Source organism: Callorhinus ursinus, unplaced genomic scaffold (genome assembly GCF_003265705.2).
Source record: "Callorhinus ursinus isolate GAN/ISIS: 27379988/994484 unplaced genomic scaffold, GSC_fseal_2.0 scaffold24, whole genome shotgun sequence".
Lineage (NCBI taxonomy): Eukaryota > Metazoa > Chordata > Mammalia > Carnivora > Otariidae > Callorhinus > Callorhinus ursinus.
Window position 1 is genome coordinate 6003794 of NW_027397086.1, and position 15698 is coordinate 6019491.

The 15698-nt window shown below is 42.1% G+C and overlaps 1 protein-coding gene and 1 long non-coding RNA gene across 7 annotated transcripts in view; one reads left to right on the forward strand and one right to left on the reverse strand.

Moving 5' to 3' along the window:
• Positions 1–374: 374 nt before the first annotated feature.
• On the reverse strand, positions 375–14052 carry LOC141369954 (uncharacterized). Its single transcript, XR_012373563.1, has 3 exons — positions 14015–14052; positions 2291–2411; positions 375–978 (listed from the first exon to the last, which is right to left on the reverse strand). It is a non-coding gene; the product is annotated as an uncharacterized lncRNA (long non-coding RNA).
• A 98-nt stretch (positions 14053–14150) lies between these two features.
• MAPKAP1 (MAPK associated protein 1) overlaps positions 14151–15698 on the forward strand; it is a 231990-nt gene continuing 230442 nt past the window's right edge. For 4 of the 6 annotated variants that reach the window (XM_073905740.1, XM_025888050.2, XM_025888049.2 and 1 more), the window contains exon 1: positions 14152–14414. The gene's annotated coding sequence lies outside the window, so the exon portion shown is untranslated. Of the gene's footprint in view, positions 14415–15698 lie in introns of all 6 variants that reach the window. The other 2 variants (XM_025888054.2, XM_025888053.2) reach the window with 1 other exon arrangement.

The window sequence follows — 15698 nt, forward strand, 5'->3', positions numbered from 1 at the left end:
CCAGAAGCCCAAACCCTTAACCAGGGCACCACACCACTGTTACTTAAGCTTTTGTTTCTGGAATCCTGGGATATTCAACATATATTCCACAATTATGCAGTTGCTTATGGTCTTCAGTTGTTTCATGTGTGAATTTCTTGTTTGCTCAGCTTGATTTTTATCCCCTGTGATGCACACAGTAAATGCATAATAAATGTTTGTTGAATGAATGGATTTTACATGTATCTTGCTGAAATATACACAGCTCTGTTTGATTCACTAGAGTGGCATACCCGAACAAGAAATAATTTTTCTTAATGTGTCCCTTATAAATTGAACCCGACCATATTTGATTAATTTCACATCATGCATTTTTATTGCACCAATCACTCTGGTATCAGGTCATATTTATTTTAAAAACAGATTCACAAAGGGTGCTGGGCTGGAGTGACAGTATAAATATGTTAATAATAAAAATAATACTAAAGATATTTTACTGGAAACTCTTGCATGCTAATGATGAGTAAGTGCATTCTACAGAAATATGTTTGATTTACAATGCAATTAATTTAAAAAAGATTCAGATCCTATACCATATCTTCTATACTTAGATAATGAAAACTAAAAATGAATATTCAGGCCGTAAAATCAGAGGAACAAAAATCACCCCTAAAGACCTTTAGCATTTTATTTAGAACAATAGCCCAATCACTGAAAATGGTGCCATTGTCGGATCAAACGTGTCCAGATTAGGAAGATCCTCCTGGGTAGTCGCAGTGATTTTGCCCTGCGCAGACCACGCGTGCACCCTGTACAGCCCTCGCGATGCAAAACACCACATATTATCCAGTGACCAAAGAGCCCTGGCACCTTCAATCATGCAAGGAAAGGCTTAGGGGGTTTCTTGTTCAGGAGGAAGCGAAGTCTTTCATGTCAACTCTCATTGTGGGATGTGTGAGCATTTCCATAGTTAGGTATTCGGCCCATCCTAGGATCCTGCTAAAAAGGAGAGGCATTCTTATACCCTATTCAAACTGCAAGAAATAAAAAATGTGCTTCATTTGGTATTTCATCACTTATCTCAGATGTTCTAAGAAAGCATGCATTCTTATGCACACTTTGAGGAAAGATGCCCATTTTTGTAATAGGATTTATAAAGTTGACTCTGCCCGCTTTGTATCCAAGAGGGGAAGAAGCAGATGCTGCCGAGCCATCATGCACCACAGGGATCTTCCCGTCAGTGCAAAGTGGTTGCGATTTTCCCTCATTTATTGAGGACAGATCTGCTGTGATGCAGCAGACACCAGACTTGGAGCTAGAATTGTTTTGGCTTATTAAACAAATCTTGTGTATCACTTTGGTAAAAAAGAAAATTTTAATTTCCAAAAAAGAGAGACATGCCAGGTTGAGATAGTGCATTTTCATATTTCTCCGCCCGCGATTATTCATCTGAAATACTGTAGAGTGAATTCTCACAATTTTCACTGAAAATACACACAACAACCCAAAACAAATAGAAAGGAACTAAAGTGGGCCTTTAAGAAATCTCACAACTTAGTAGCCAAATCATATCCCCTGAGGACCAGAATCATGGAGAAGAAAGTAACAAAAAACACAACATGAGAGCTTTTTGTTATAAGCTTTTCAGTATTATTTTGCCTTTCATCTCTGTGCACAATTATTTTGAGAAAAATAAAACTTTAATTTAAAAATAAAAGAATAAGGTAATCTACATCAAAGGAGAAAAATTGAAACAAAATGAAATATAGCATAGGAAAACTTGTTAATGATGCTTAAATGTTTTGTGGTTTACCATCAGGCCCTTCCCGTTAGAAACCATTTTACTCTCTGGGTATTCTTTTAAGGACCTGAAAAGGGGGGAGGGCAGAGATGACTATTTACACGCAGGAAAGTCTGTGTTTCCAAGGGATGTTTAATATAAAGTGATTAGTACCACTTCTTGCCGTTCCACCATCTCTCCCACCTGGTCTTCACGAGGTCTTCATGTGGGACAGACAGGTATGCTGTGGTTGAGGGTTGGAGCTTTGTACACACCTAAGTTTAAATCCCTGCTCTGCAGGTGATCCTGAACAATTTACTTCCCTAAGCCTCAGTGCCTCATCTCTGAAGTGGGTACAATTATAGTAGCTACTGCTTAGGGCTAGTGTCAGCATTAAAGGAGATGGTGCACGCAAAAAAAAAAAAAAAAAGATTTAAGTATTCCATAAATGTGAGGGGGAAATTCCAAGCCGAGTTTTAAACTCCTCTTCCATTTTTATAACATATTGTAGGCAGCACAGGCAAACCTCACCATTTTCTTTGTGATAATGAAGTTCTGATCTTTATTCCACTTCTCCCTTCCACTGTTCTCTCTAGGCATTGTTTCCTTTTGTCCTCTGAGCAGCATGCTTCTTCCATCTGCTTTCTGCCTCCTGAAAGGTCATTCGAAATGGCCAGCATGACCAGGATTTTACCCAGAACTGATAACATGGAAAAATTAACACCAAATGTGTTCATGCTTTTTTAGTTTTTAATGACCTTGCCAGTTAAGACAACCAACTTACCTTTAAACAAGCATTAAAACATTAAACTGAATTGTTCCTAAATTTTCACAGCTGAGTTGCCAGATTCCCCCACTCCCATCCCCACTGGGATGGAGGAGCAGGCCAGGCTCCGGTGAGTCCCATGGGACTGCGGGACTGCGGTGAGGTCTGGCTAGGGCTGGGTTTTTTATGTGTGAGGTTGGAGGGCAGAGAGAGACTAGAAGAGCAAGTCTAAAAGGGGCTGCCATTTGAAAAGGCTTGTCGGAAGGCAGGAGGAAAAAAGCAGAGAAAGGGCAAACCAGAAAGATGGGTCTGCCTTGGGGTTCCTGACCCTGGGCGTACTTGCCCACCTGGGCTTGCGAAGCACCAGCTGGAGGGCAGGAAGCGTTCATTTAATGAGTTGGAAGGGTGGGGAGATGGGCTCTAAATCACCGCCACATGATAGAAAAGCAGCTCATCTCTTGCGGCATAGAGCAGTGGTGAAGGGCCCGGGCTCCGAGGGTTCAAACCCAGCTCTGCTCTTACTAGCTGTGCTTTGGCGCACATTACTCCTCCACTCCGAACCTCAGCTTCCTCGTCACCGCTGTGATGTAAGATGGGAGTCGTTAGAACACTCAATTTAGGTTCCCATCTGTAAAATGGGAATCATTAGAATATTTAATTCATAGGGCAATTATGAGGATTCAAAGACATCATACTTAAAAAAAGTACTTCACTAAGGATGTATCATTCTCCAGATAGCTACGTTTCTCCTGAAACGTTACCAATCAGTGAGCCACTTCGGACCAATTTACTTCATATTGTAACTCATCCCAGGACTTCCTGTTTTATCTTTCTCCATAGCTCATACCACTTACTTATTTTAGGTATTACTTATATTTTCAATATCATCATTCTCCCTCCATTAGAATGTAAGTTCCATGAGGGGAGGGGTTTTGTCTGTTTTGGTCACTGATTCTATCCCTAGCACCTAGACAGTGCCTCGCCAGGTGCTAATAAATTTAGTTGCTGAATAAATAAGTGTTGGCCAACATTATTATTACCATTTCAGGGTCAGAAACTCATGACAACCCCTTGAACCAGGAAAATAAGGGAAGGGAAATACAAAAAACTCTAGGTAGGTAATCACTTGTAAAATTTTCACCAGGTTCTTGGTGGAGCTTTCATATCTGATCCTTCACATCAATCACACAAAACGTCCTGGAATCTTTTTTTTTTAAAAGATTTTATTTATTTATTTGACAAAGAGAGACACAGCGAGAGAGGGAACACAAGCGGGGGCAGTAGGAGAGGGAGAAGCAGGCTCCCCGTTGAGCAGGGAGCCCGATGTGGGGCTTGATGTGGGGCTTGATCCCAGGACCCTGGGATCATGACCTGAGCCGAAGGCAGACGCTTAACGACTGAGCCACCCAGGTGCCCCACGTCCTGGAATCTTTAAGGCAAAGGTTAAAGATGAAGGACAGAAGTCGTGACCAGCTGAGATCCGAGGTAGGGAAGGGATCTGCCTATTGTGTGATCCTGGGAGGGGAGACTGAGGCATCAAGTCTGGGATCCATCTTGGGGGTCAGGAAACATTTCTATGACTGAGGAGGGCAGCAGATTTTCATTTTGAAAGTTTATGTTCGTAATCAGTTTATGATATGCAAGTAAGGACTTTGAAATATTATCCAAAAAATACAGATACCTCTATAGCACCAATCCTTCCCTACGGATAGTCACTGCAGTTGTTTGTAAATGTCTATAGGCCTCTACCAAAGCATTTGTAGAGGTGTAGAAATGTATGTATATCTATATGTATAGATGTATGTGTATGTGCGCATATTTTTCAAAATATAAATGCTATCACACTCTATATGCTGCTTTTCAAATACCTTTTATCATCCTGTCATATGTGTTTATATCCCTTTGTTTAACCTTCCTAAAGATCTACCTCAGTTTTAATGGCAGCAGGAGTTTTTAAGTTAATGATGAGCAATTTTAAAAATAATTTTTAATAGGGCGCCTGGGTGGCTCTGTTGGTTAAGCGACTGCCTTCGGCTCAGGTCATGATCCTGGAGTCTCGGGATCAGGTCCCGCATCGGGCTCCCTGCTCAGCGGGGAGTCTGCTTCTCCCTCTGACCCTCTTCCCTCTCGTGCTCTCTCTCTCTCAAATAAATAAAATCTTTAAAAAAATAAATAAAAATAAAAATAATTTTAATAGCATTTATTTTTTAGAATACTTTTTAGATTTGCAGAAAAAGTGAGAAGATAAGAGTTCCCATATGCCCTGTACCCAGTATCCCCTATTATAACATTTCACATTGCTATAGTACATTTGTAAATATTAAGGAACCAACTAAAGTTGAATTTAGTTGAGTTTAGCTTATTAGTAAACAGTTTAGTTTATTAACTGAAGTCCATAATTCATTCAAATTTCCTTTGGTTAATATCTTGTTCTGTTCCAGGATCCAACCTAGGATAGCACATTACATTCAATAGTCTCCTTAGGCTCCTCTTGACCAGAACTTTCTCTGGTTCATGATGACCTTAACAGTTTGAGGAGTGCGGGTCAGTTCTATTTTAAGATGTCCCTCATTTGGGATTTATCTGATCTTTTCCTCATGATTGGACTATAGCTGTAGCTATAGCTGGGCTTTAGGGAGGAAGACCACAGAGGCAAAGGGCCATTTTCATCATATCATATCAAGAGTACATACTTGCAACATGACTTATTATTGTTGATATTATCCTTGATCACTTGGTTGAGGTAATGGATATTTATTTTACACTTTGAGTTATAATCCAATAATATTTTGTTGTTCAAATTTTTCAGCTTTGATCCCTGGCTTTCAGTTGGCTCCTGTGTCCCCTTGAATTACCTCCATCAATGGAGTTGTTTTTTTTTTTTTCAACCATTTTCTTACTTTCTGGTACTACATGATGCTTCAGGTTCATCTTGTACATTTCCTGCCCCAGCCCTAGAATTTGCCATTTCTCCAAGGAGCCCTGGTTCCTTTCACTGAAAGATGGTATAGGAAACCAACATCTTGGCACTAGGTGCATTCTTATGGCGAGCAAATTTATTTTTCTAGGAAGAATAAAGATGTCTCTGGACTTTCTCTTTTATTCAAAATGAAAATTATTAATTCAAGATTGCTATCATTGAGCCTGAAGGACAAACATATATTTCAAAAACTTATTATTTACTTTACTGGGAAAAGTATTCAGCTTTTGCAGCCTACATACGTAGGACATTTTAGAATTCATGAAATGGCATCACATGACCCTGTGGGTAGATGTGATCAATTCCACTTCCTGAATGGGAAAACCAAGGCAGAGATAAGTGATGTGACTCTTTCTACCAGGGTCACACAGCTGAGCTGAAGCTTGAATTAGTTTATTCCATTCAAAACAACATTTTGTGCTGAGATTTTGGCAAAAAAACAGGAAAACAAAATGAATGATTTACACACACACACACACACACACACACATACACACCCCGTTTCCTAAAACCTTTCTCCAGCATCATCTTCAGATTTTGCTGGAAATTTTACACACTCATCAGACAGAATAGGTTCTCCCAGATGAAGCATGTTCTGAGACTTGCCCCTTAACTATTCCCCCTCATAATCGATACTTCTGTTATATAAAAGCAGAAATCAGTTCTTAGGCTATTTCCTAAAGCCGAACCAGGCACTCAGCCTCAAGTACCATAGGGCCAGGCAGGTTTTGCAAACGAATGCAGCAAGCTACAGCACAAATGTCTTGATGAATGGTGGTTGCTACCTGGCCTTCACCACACTCAGTACCCAGGAGGAAGGCAGCCACGACTCACCTGATTGTTGACAAGTGGGCTGTGGACCCAGAGTTGCCGCATCTTTCCAATTTTCCAGGAGAAGCAGAAAAGCCCTCAGCTGGCCAAGACTGTGTGGGCTGGTTTCAGCTTTCAAGCTGTCTGGGGTTTGTTTTTTTGTTTGTTTGTTTATTTGCTTGTTTTATTTGTTTGCTTTTCTATTTTGTTTTTGTTTTTACTTCTGAGCTAAACTTTGTTCATCATTGTTGTAGGCACTGTTTTTACTCAAAATTATTTGGGTAACAATACTCACACATTCTTTCAACAACCACTTAACCCTCATTTATTTTTCATTCAGGAAATATTATTTTTTTAAGATTTATTTATCTGGGGTGCCTGGCTGGCTCAGTCACTTAAGTGTCTGACTTCAGCTGGGGTTATGATCTCAGGGTCCTATGTGGGGCTCTGTGCTCAGCAGGGAGTCTGCTTGAGGATTCTTTTTCTCCCTCTCCCTCTGCCTCTACTCCTGCACATGCGCTCTCTCTCTCTCTCTCTCTCTCTCTCTCTCATGTACGTGTGGAGGGGCAAAGGGAGAGAGAGAAACAGACTCCCCACTGAGCGAGAAGCCTCACGCAAGGCTGGATCCCAGGACCCCAAGATGATGACCTGAGCAGAAATCTAGAGCCAGACGCTTAAGCGACTGAGCCAGCCAGGTGCCCCTCAGGAAATATTATTGAGTACATAATACAGTTGTCATGGATCATTGAGGCAGAAATAAGTATTCTAGGTAGGGTCACTCAACACATGTGGAGGAGTGTGTTAGCCTAGGACAGATCATTGAGTGATAATCCTCGTTCACTGCCATATAAATATTTGCTGAGCATCTATGATTTTGTTCCTCCTGTGTCAGTCACGAGGGATGCTATGATGACTGAAATAGGTCTCCGCTCAGGTTCACTTCTAGTTAGCAGATTATCTCTCAGTGAGTCAGGTGAGCTGAGCAAATGATAGAATCACAGGAAGGATTTAAAATAACACTATTTGGAGACCCACACATCTTCTTAGTTCAAGGGCAACTTTAGTTTTTCTGGATTGTATAAAGTCCAGCACAGATCACATGCACATGTAGGTGCTTAATAAATGCTCACTGAAGGTGATGATAATGAATTGAGATAAGGAAAATCTGAAACCACTCTCTAGGGATGTGGAATGCTTTAGAAAGAGTCCATGTGAGAGAAGGTGGAATGCTTTAGAAAGAGTCCATGTGAGAGAAGACTAAAGGAATTGAGGTTACTTATACGGTATCATGGAGAAAAGAAAAGTATGGACAAAATAACCATCCTCAAATATCTAAAGAGATATTGTTCATGTGTTTTAAACATCAGTTCTTGTCTACTCAGGACAGGACATGAGGGAATGATCTTAAATGAGAAAAGGAGGGACTTATTATCTATCAATGGGAGGGAACATAACTGAAAGGATTGTGAGGTGGTGGAAGGCAACATGATTTTGAGAAAGGACGTGGTTATTTTAGGAACAGGGGCTGCTGATTATTACTGAGGAAATGTAGAGCTTGGGCCCTCCAGGTCAGCCAATTACTAGCTGTATGATCCTGAGGAAGTGATTTCATCTTTCTGAGGGTCAGTTCCGTGATTTGTTAAATGGGGATAATAGTATTTATTTATTGGATTGTTGTGAGGATTAAATTAGATTAGAGATGTAAAGGCATTAGGAACATCTGTGCCAGGCACAGAATAAGGTGCAACCAATGATGAATTATTCATTGCTATTAATCAGTGCTGGTCCTACCTGTGGGGAAAAAAACCACCACCACCACTCTACACAGAAACATAAGCTCTTTTCGGAGACATCAAACAAATAAATACTGCTGTGTGTTGTGAGACTTACAGTCTCATCGAAAACACATGTTGTAAACACTCAGAAAGTGAAATAAAATAAGATTAAAATAATAGAGTCAGTAGAGTGAAGTGGTTAAGAGCATGGAGTCAATAAAATATGTGAGCACTCAGAACAGTGCCTGCCACCCAGGAATTGTTTGCCCTTGACAAAACAAAACCACAGTGCAAGCCAAGGTCAATTTTTAAGTGAAAGCTTCCAAAAAGACCTATATGAGTTCTCTGGTGGGAGATATTGCTCCAAATTAGTGTTTACCAAACAAACAGGTGGATAAGGTTTGAATGCATTAATCAGAAGGATCTTAGCTGTCTCAAGCAATGAGCAGTTATTCACTATTTGGATGTCCTAAGCTTTTATTTTTAAAACATTTGCAGGCACTACTTTGAATACCCTACTTGTCAGCTTCGAAGAAAGACATTTATTTCTGATATTTTGAATACACCCAAGAAACAGTCCTCTACATTGTGATTGTAGTCTATAAACTTGACTTCATAGCAATCATAACTCTGCAGCACATTTAACTTACTAATATTTATTGAAATATTTTTAGCTGCAAAACATTTTATGTTCACTATTATTTATTAATGCCCTGTTTTAAAATATTACACATAAAATTTATTCCAGTGCACATTAGTAAATAAATTATGCTTGTAATTTCTAATGCATTTTTAATTATAAATTTATCCATGTCTACCTTTATTTATGATAGTGGTGTCTCACTGTTGAACATACTGTATATTAATGGAGACACTGTTAATTATGCATTCTTAGAAGTTGCATTCGACAAAACATACGAGTCTGTTTTTTTATATCCTAAGTCCTGTTAACATCAATTATTTTAGGAGTTGGCACTCACAGTACTAGCTAACCTTTAGAGCAAGAAAAGATACTATTAGCAACTGGTTACAGGGCCCAGATTTGGGGAAAGGACAGCAATTATATATAAATGCAGCCAGAGAGATGCTATCTAACACCAGCCAGATGTTTCACTTTCACCCCAAGTATCTAAAAAGGGATCCTCACCAGAAATAGTATTCAGTACAAAAACACAATAGAACAAAGCTCAGTGAATCTCTGCTGAGCCCCCAAAACTGGTCTGTACTTAAATAATATCTGCAAAGCATTGTTTTAAGATTTTCTAAAACTCACCTTATTTTTTTTTTAAGATTTTATTTATTTATTTGACAGAGAGAGACACAGCGAGAAAAGGAACACAAGCAGGGGGAATGGGGAAAGGGAGAAGCAGGCTTCCCACTGAGCAGGGAGCCTGATGTGGGGCTCCATCCCAGTACCCTGGGATCATGACCTGAGCCAAAGGCAGACACTTAACGACTGAGCCACCCAAGTGCCCCTCAAACTCACCTTATTATAAACAATACATTTGCTTTAAAAAATTCTTCACATTCAAATGTTATTTTAATTTGAAAAAAATACTATATTGCTCTGAAATTGTATACTTTTGGGGGACTTCCTTAAAATAGTTTGAATGGATTTTTGACTAATTTACTGTTGTCCAGAAATTGCTTTGTACCATAGAAGTGTAAATGCCTATGTTTTCCCTCTGGGAGGAAAAGGAGAAGAGGGGCGCCTGGGTGGCTCAGTTGGTTAAGCGTCTGCCTTTGGTTCAGGTCATGATCCCAGGGTCCTGGGGTCGAGCCCTGCATCGAGCTCCCTGCTCGGCGGGAAGCCTGCTTCTCCCTTTCCCATTCCCCCTGCTTGTGTTCCCTCTCTCGCTGTCTCTCTCTATGTCAAATAAATAAAATCTTTAAAAAAAAAAAAAAAGGAGAGGAAACCAAAATTGGGGAACTAGCAGGGAAACATATTCACATATATAAAATATTAAGAACACACATTTGCAGAGAAACTAGAAGGTGCCTCTATTTTCCCAGAGCTCTGTCAGGGTTTGAAAGAGTATTACTTTCATTCTATTATGTTTACTCTCAGCTTGTTGTTATAGGCTTAGCAAAGTGGTATTTTCCATGTGCAAATTCTGCTTCTACAAAATAAGATTTCCAATTGCTTCATTTCATGTGCATGTTTTGAGCGTCTTTTCATTTAACACACGTTTTATCAAGTGTTTATGGTGTTTTAAGATTTTAGTCTAAAAGGAAATAACAAACGTTCCTTTCCTTATGGCCTGTCAAGGAGACAGATGTATGTTGAAAGAACAGAAAATGTGATAAACATTGAACACAGAGAATGAGGCTCTTCATGTGGTCTAATAGGGAGAGGTGTTCTGGGAAAGCTTTCTGGAGGAAGCAGTATATGAATTTGGTCTTCAAGAATGAATAGAATATACTTAGAAATGGTTACAATGCCGTGTGTGTGTGTGTGTGTGTGTGTGTGTGTGTGTGTGTGTGTGTTTTAAAAGCACTTGGGAGTTGGGGCGCCTGGATGGCGTAGTCAGTTGGGCAGCCGACTCTTGGTTTTGGCTCAGGTGGTGATCTCCGGGTCATGAGATTGAGCCCTGCGTTGGTCTCTGCACTCAGCGTAGAGTCTGCTCAGGACTCTCTCTCCCTCTGCCCCTCCCCCACTAAAAATAAATACATCTTGAAAAAAGAAAGCACGTTGGGGTTTATCCTTTTATAATATTGCCACATGTTGTATAGAAACCTAAGATAGCCACTAGAGAGCCACAAGGTGCCCTGGGTCACATCTCTAGCCATCTTAGACCTTCCAACCATTCTGGCTGCCATCGACCGAAAGACAAGACTGGCAGAACTGCCCACCAACCCACAAAATCTCAAGAAATAAGAAATGGTTGTTGTTTTAAGCCACAAAGAAGAAGGAAGAGGAGGAGAAGGAAGAGGAGGAAAAGGTGCAAGAAGGGGAGTAGTTTACTGAGTAGAAAGGGATAGGGCAACTGAGGTTTGAGCAGGAATTGTGGAAAGCAAATGCATAAGGGCCCTGATTCTTGCTGCCGATCTTGGTGTGCTATGCCCTAAGAGTTGGCATTTATAGAACACTTCTGTCTGCCAGACAATGTTCTAAGCAGTCTCCACACAGTACCTCCTTGAATCCTCACAACAACCTAGATGAAAGAACTGAGATATAGAGAAAGCAAATAACTTATTGGAGGCACACAGCCAATGGGTGTCTTTGAACCTTGGTCCATTGCCCCTGTTCTAATCCTGGAGACCAGAAGAAAATGAACCTCCAGCCTCTACTATGGTCTCCTCCTTGCAATTGGTGTATCTACTCTCTTCCTCATCTACCTACCTTCCCAACACTGTCCCAGTGGGTTTCCTTTTCACCCTATGTCTATGCATCATCCTGGGAGCTTTTTTTTTAAAAAAAATATTTTATTTATTTATTTGAGAGAGAGAATGAGCTAGAGAGAGTACATGAGAGGGGGGAGGGTCAGAGGGAGAAGCAGACTCCCCACCGAGCAGGGAGCCCAATGCGGGACTTGATCCCAGGACTCCAGGATCGTGACCTGAGCCGAAGGCAGTCGCCCAACCAACTGAGCCACCCAGGCGCCCATGCTGGGAGCTTTTGAGGTCCACATGGCATCTCAGTTCCTTGACTCTCTCTCTCTCTCTCTCTCTCTCTTGTTTTAGATTTTATTTATTTATTTTAGAGGGAGAGAAAGCAAGAGCGGGGAGAGAGGCAGAGGGGATTTTCCCAAGCCGACTCCACGCTGAGCATAGAGCCCCATGAGGGGCTCAATCTCACAACCCTGAGATCATGACCCGAGCTGAAATCAAGAATCCAACGCTTAACCGACTGAGCCCCCAGGTGCTCAGCCCCCTGTCTCATTTTCAGTAACTTTTTCCTCCATTCTACTTCAGCAAGGACCTCACTCTCACATGGCTCTTCATCTGAGGTTATTAAGACATCCATCTCTGAGGATAACCTCCATCTTCCTGCCTTACTTCACTAGTGACCTTCATCTCGTTTGTTCTGGGACCTACAGGCCAGTGACATGAGCCTTTCTGGAATTCTCTTATATACGTAGCCACCATCCATTCTGTGGCCCTTTAAAAAGCACTCTAAAAAGCTAAGGTCGTTAAGCTCCTTGACCCCATCACACCTGCCTGGCAAAACTGCTTCTTCAGGGGTGCCTGGGTGGCTCAGTCATTAAGCGTCTGCCTTTGGGCCAAGATCCCAGGGTCCTGGGATAGAGCCCTGAATCGGCTCCCTGCTCGGCGGGAAGCCTGCTTCTCCCTCTCCCACTCCCCCTGCTTGTGTTCCCTCTCTCACCGTCTCTCTCTCTGTCAAATAAATAAACAAAATATTAAAAAAACAAACAAACTGCTTCTTCGGATCAAACCAATTGCTTACTCTTTGTGTGCCTGTATCTTGACTGTTGAAACTAACAGTTTTAGAAAAATCACACAAACCATTATAATAGTATCACCATAAATTCAGAGTCTCCATTCTCAGTGGAGTCCCCAACATTGTCCTTGAAATCTTATCATATTTCCCTGCACTCCACTTGCCCACTATTTCAAATTCAGTCAAACTTGACTCTAAGTTTCATGAGGGCGGAGTCCGTCTGGTTTTTTCACCACTGAATCTCCAGTGCCTAGGATAAACTTAATACATATGCACTCAATCAGTATCTGTTCACAGTAGTGGTAAGCACATTATGTAAATGTTAGTAAATGTTAGCTATGTGCCAGGCTCTATTCTATGTGAGTTATATGTATTAACTCATTTAATCCTCATGACAACCCAATGAGGTTAGTTAGGACTTTTGTCATTCCCATTTTACAGATAAGGAAATTCATAGCGGCTGCTTGAAAAATGGAAGTCACAAAACTAGTGAAGGTACAGTTCCATAGAACCTGTACAAGCTTAGAGGGCCCAGTTCATTTCAGTTTTAGATAGGTTGAGTTTTATGTGTCTGAGAGACAAACAGCAGCTGTGCTTCCGACTGGAGCTCAAGAGGAAAGTGAAAATGAAGATTAATATTTAGGAGGGGACAGCTAACCCGGTGACCTTGGAAAACGGATTTTCAAACCTTGTTGACACACTTTGCTTTAGCAGAACACATCCAACAGGTCCCCAGTGGAACTGTGGTGGTGTGTGTGCAAGAGAGCATTTGGGAATCAAGGTTCTTTTTTTACCCTGTTTGAGCTAAGAGCTCAATCCCATATTTGAAAACATGGGGGATGATACCTCTTGTATTTGTTGGTGACTTTAATATGTGTAATGATGTCCCAGGGCTGAAATTCAGCCTTTTTTTTTTTTCCTTTTGCTAAGGTGAATTTTTGAGAGGCTTTCTGGGCCATCTCTCAGGAGAGAGATCCTATCACTGCACTACTTGAGTCCTTCTTTCCCCTTCACGGTGTCTTCCCCTGGTTCCGTCAGGAGAGAGACCACCAACAGTGAGTTCCTGTTCTGTGCCAGGCCTCTTATCTCATGGAAACCTCCCTTCAGTTCTTTCAAAAAAATTTTTCATTTATTTTTTTTTTGGAAGTATAGTTAACACACAATTCCCTGCAGTTCTTGAGGAAGATAGTTATTTCCATTTTAAGATAACAAGGGTAATAACTAACATTTACTAGGTATTTATGAGTCAGGCACTGTCCTAAGTGCTTTACAAGCATCATCCCATTCCATTCTCACAGGAATACTCTAAAACTGGAACTACTGTATGGATGAGAAAACCGAGAGTCAAGAGAGGAGAAGGAATCTCGTCACTCATTTCTGGATGAATTCAGGGCTTTTTTCCATGGAGAAAGGAGAAGGAGATTTGAAGGAGAACCCTAATGTTGATTTCTATCCGACGCAAAACCACGGGTTGGTGCGTCCCGCCAGATTCCCAGCTAACAATCTGTGATTCAGGCCTTACCCGGATCGCAGAAGTCCGGCGCATGCGTACGGCCTCCTTTTCGGCCCCGCCCCCTGGGAGAGCTTCGCTCCTTGCTCTCTGCTCTGGGGCTTGCGCACTACGTCCCCAGCCAGCGGCTTCTTCCCGGTCTGGGACTTCCGGTTCGCGGGGTGCGGTTCCGGGTCGTGGCGCGGCTCGGGGCAACGGGGCTGCTGCTCGGCCGGCCGGCGGCAGCGAGCAGTAGGGGCATGAGGGCGAGCCGGGAAAGCGGCAGTTGAGCCCGCGGGGAGGAGCGCCAGTCCCCGAGGATTCCGAGAGTGCGGAGCTCGGGGCAGGGGCCGGGAGGCGCGGGGAAGCTGGGCCCTCCCCTCAGGAACGTGTCCCGGGGCCGAGGCGGCCCGTAGTGTGGCAGCAGCTTCAGGTAAAGGTTGCCCCAGCCGCTAGCTCCCTCGCTCACTCTCCCGTCAGCCCACCGGAGGAGCCTGGCGGCCCTCCTCACTCCTCCGCTCTGGGTGTTGCCCCGGGAGGGGGGGCGGGTAGCCTGCCTGGCCCTGGATCAGGTCTCCATTGAGCGTCCGTTTCCTTGTCCTTTACAGAACTGGAGGCTGCTGTGAGCCTGACAGCTGGGTGTGTGATTGGGGGAGGAGAAGCCAGGGGACTGGGTAATGTTGGGTGGGGGGAGGGCTGGCTCCGGTAGTTTCTGGCCCTACCACTTGGCAACATCTAGGTGTTCTAATCTTCATAACATGAAAATTGTTTTTCAAGCATTGTCTGTGTGGTTCCTGTTTCCTTAGATCCCCTTCTCCCCAGTTGTCCCAAAGGAGTAAGCCTCGCAAAACTTTCTTTTTTCTACCTAGAGTGCTGCTGGAACTTGGATTCAGCTTTTTATGAGAATGGCAAGGAGTCTTCTAAATCTAGTTAAGGCTAAAAAAAAAATGTAGTTTAAACAAGATTATTACTTTAACTGAAAACCCAAAAGTTGACTCAGAAATTGGTTAAAATTTTATTTGGAATGAATGCAAGTAATTTTTGAAGCCTGTCACAGTACATGGCACTGCGCAGAGCATCACGTTATAAACCCAAACCAGCAAAGTTAAAAACTTTCCCAAGTGTAAAGAAATGGAGACAGGTCTTAACACATATCAGTTAAAACAAAGTCAACATTCTCATTCTGTTTGTCACAAGCAAAAGGGGAGGATTATTAATTTAAAAACCTAGTAGAACAGGAAAAGTGGCACCATGTTTTATTCCTCATTTTGTGAGCCCACACAAGGTGCTTAGTAAATGCTGAAAGAGTTCTTGATGAAGCATTGATTATTGTCTTCATCTTTTTCAGTTTACACACCTGCAAGTTTGCTGGAGCTTGTGAGGCATGCTAGTGGCCCCTTTGTTATTTGGTTTTGTGCTCCTATCTACTTTAAGTTACTGTGATGCCAGACTACTCACACTATATACCTCTTGATCAGGCTCCAGCTTATGCTTGAAAAAGTCCCCTTCCTTAATTCCCTACCCCAGTCCTTTACTCTAGATAAGTAGGACCTGAAATCACCTTTGTTTTCTCTTTGTCCATTGTTTTTTGGTAGGACATTCTCCCTGCCTAAGTTTCTCCTTTTCTGTTTCCACTTTTGAGATGTTACCCGGGGCCCAGCAGAAATTGGTCTCCGTCAACCAATTCGGGACAACCCCAGATGGAAAAGATTCCTTG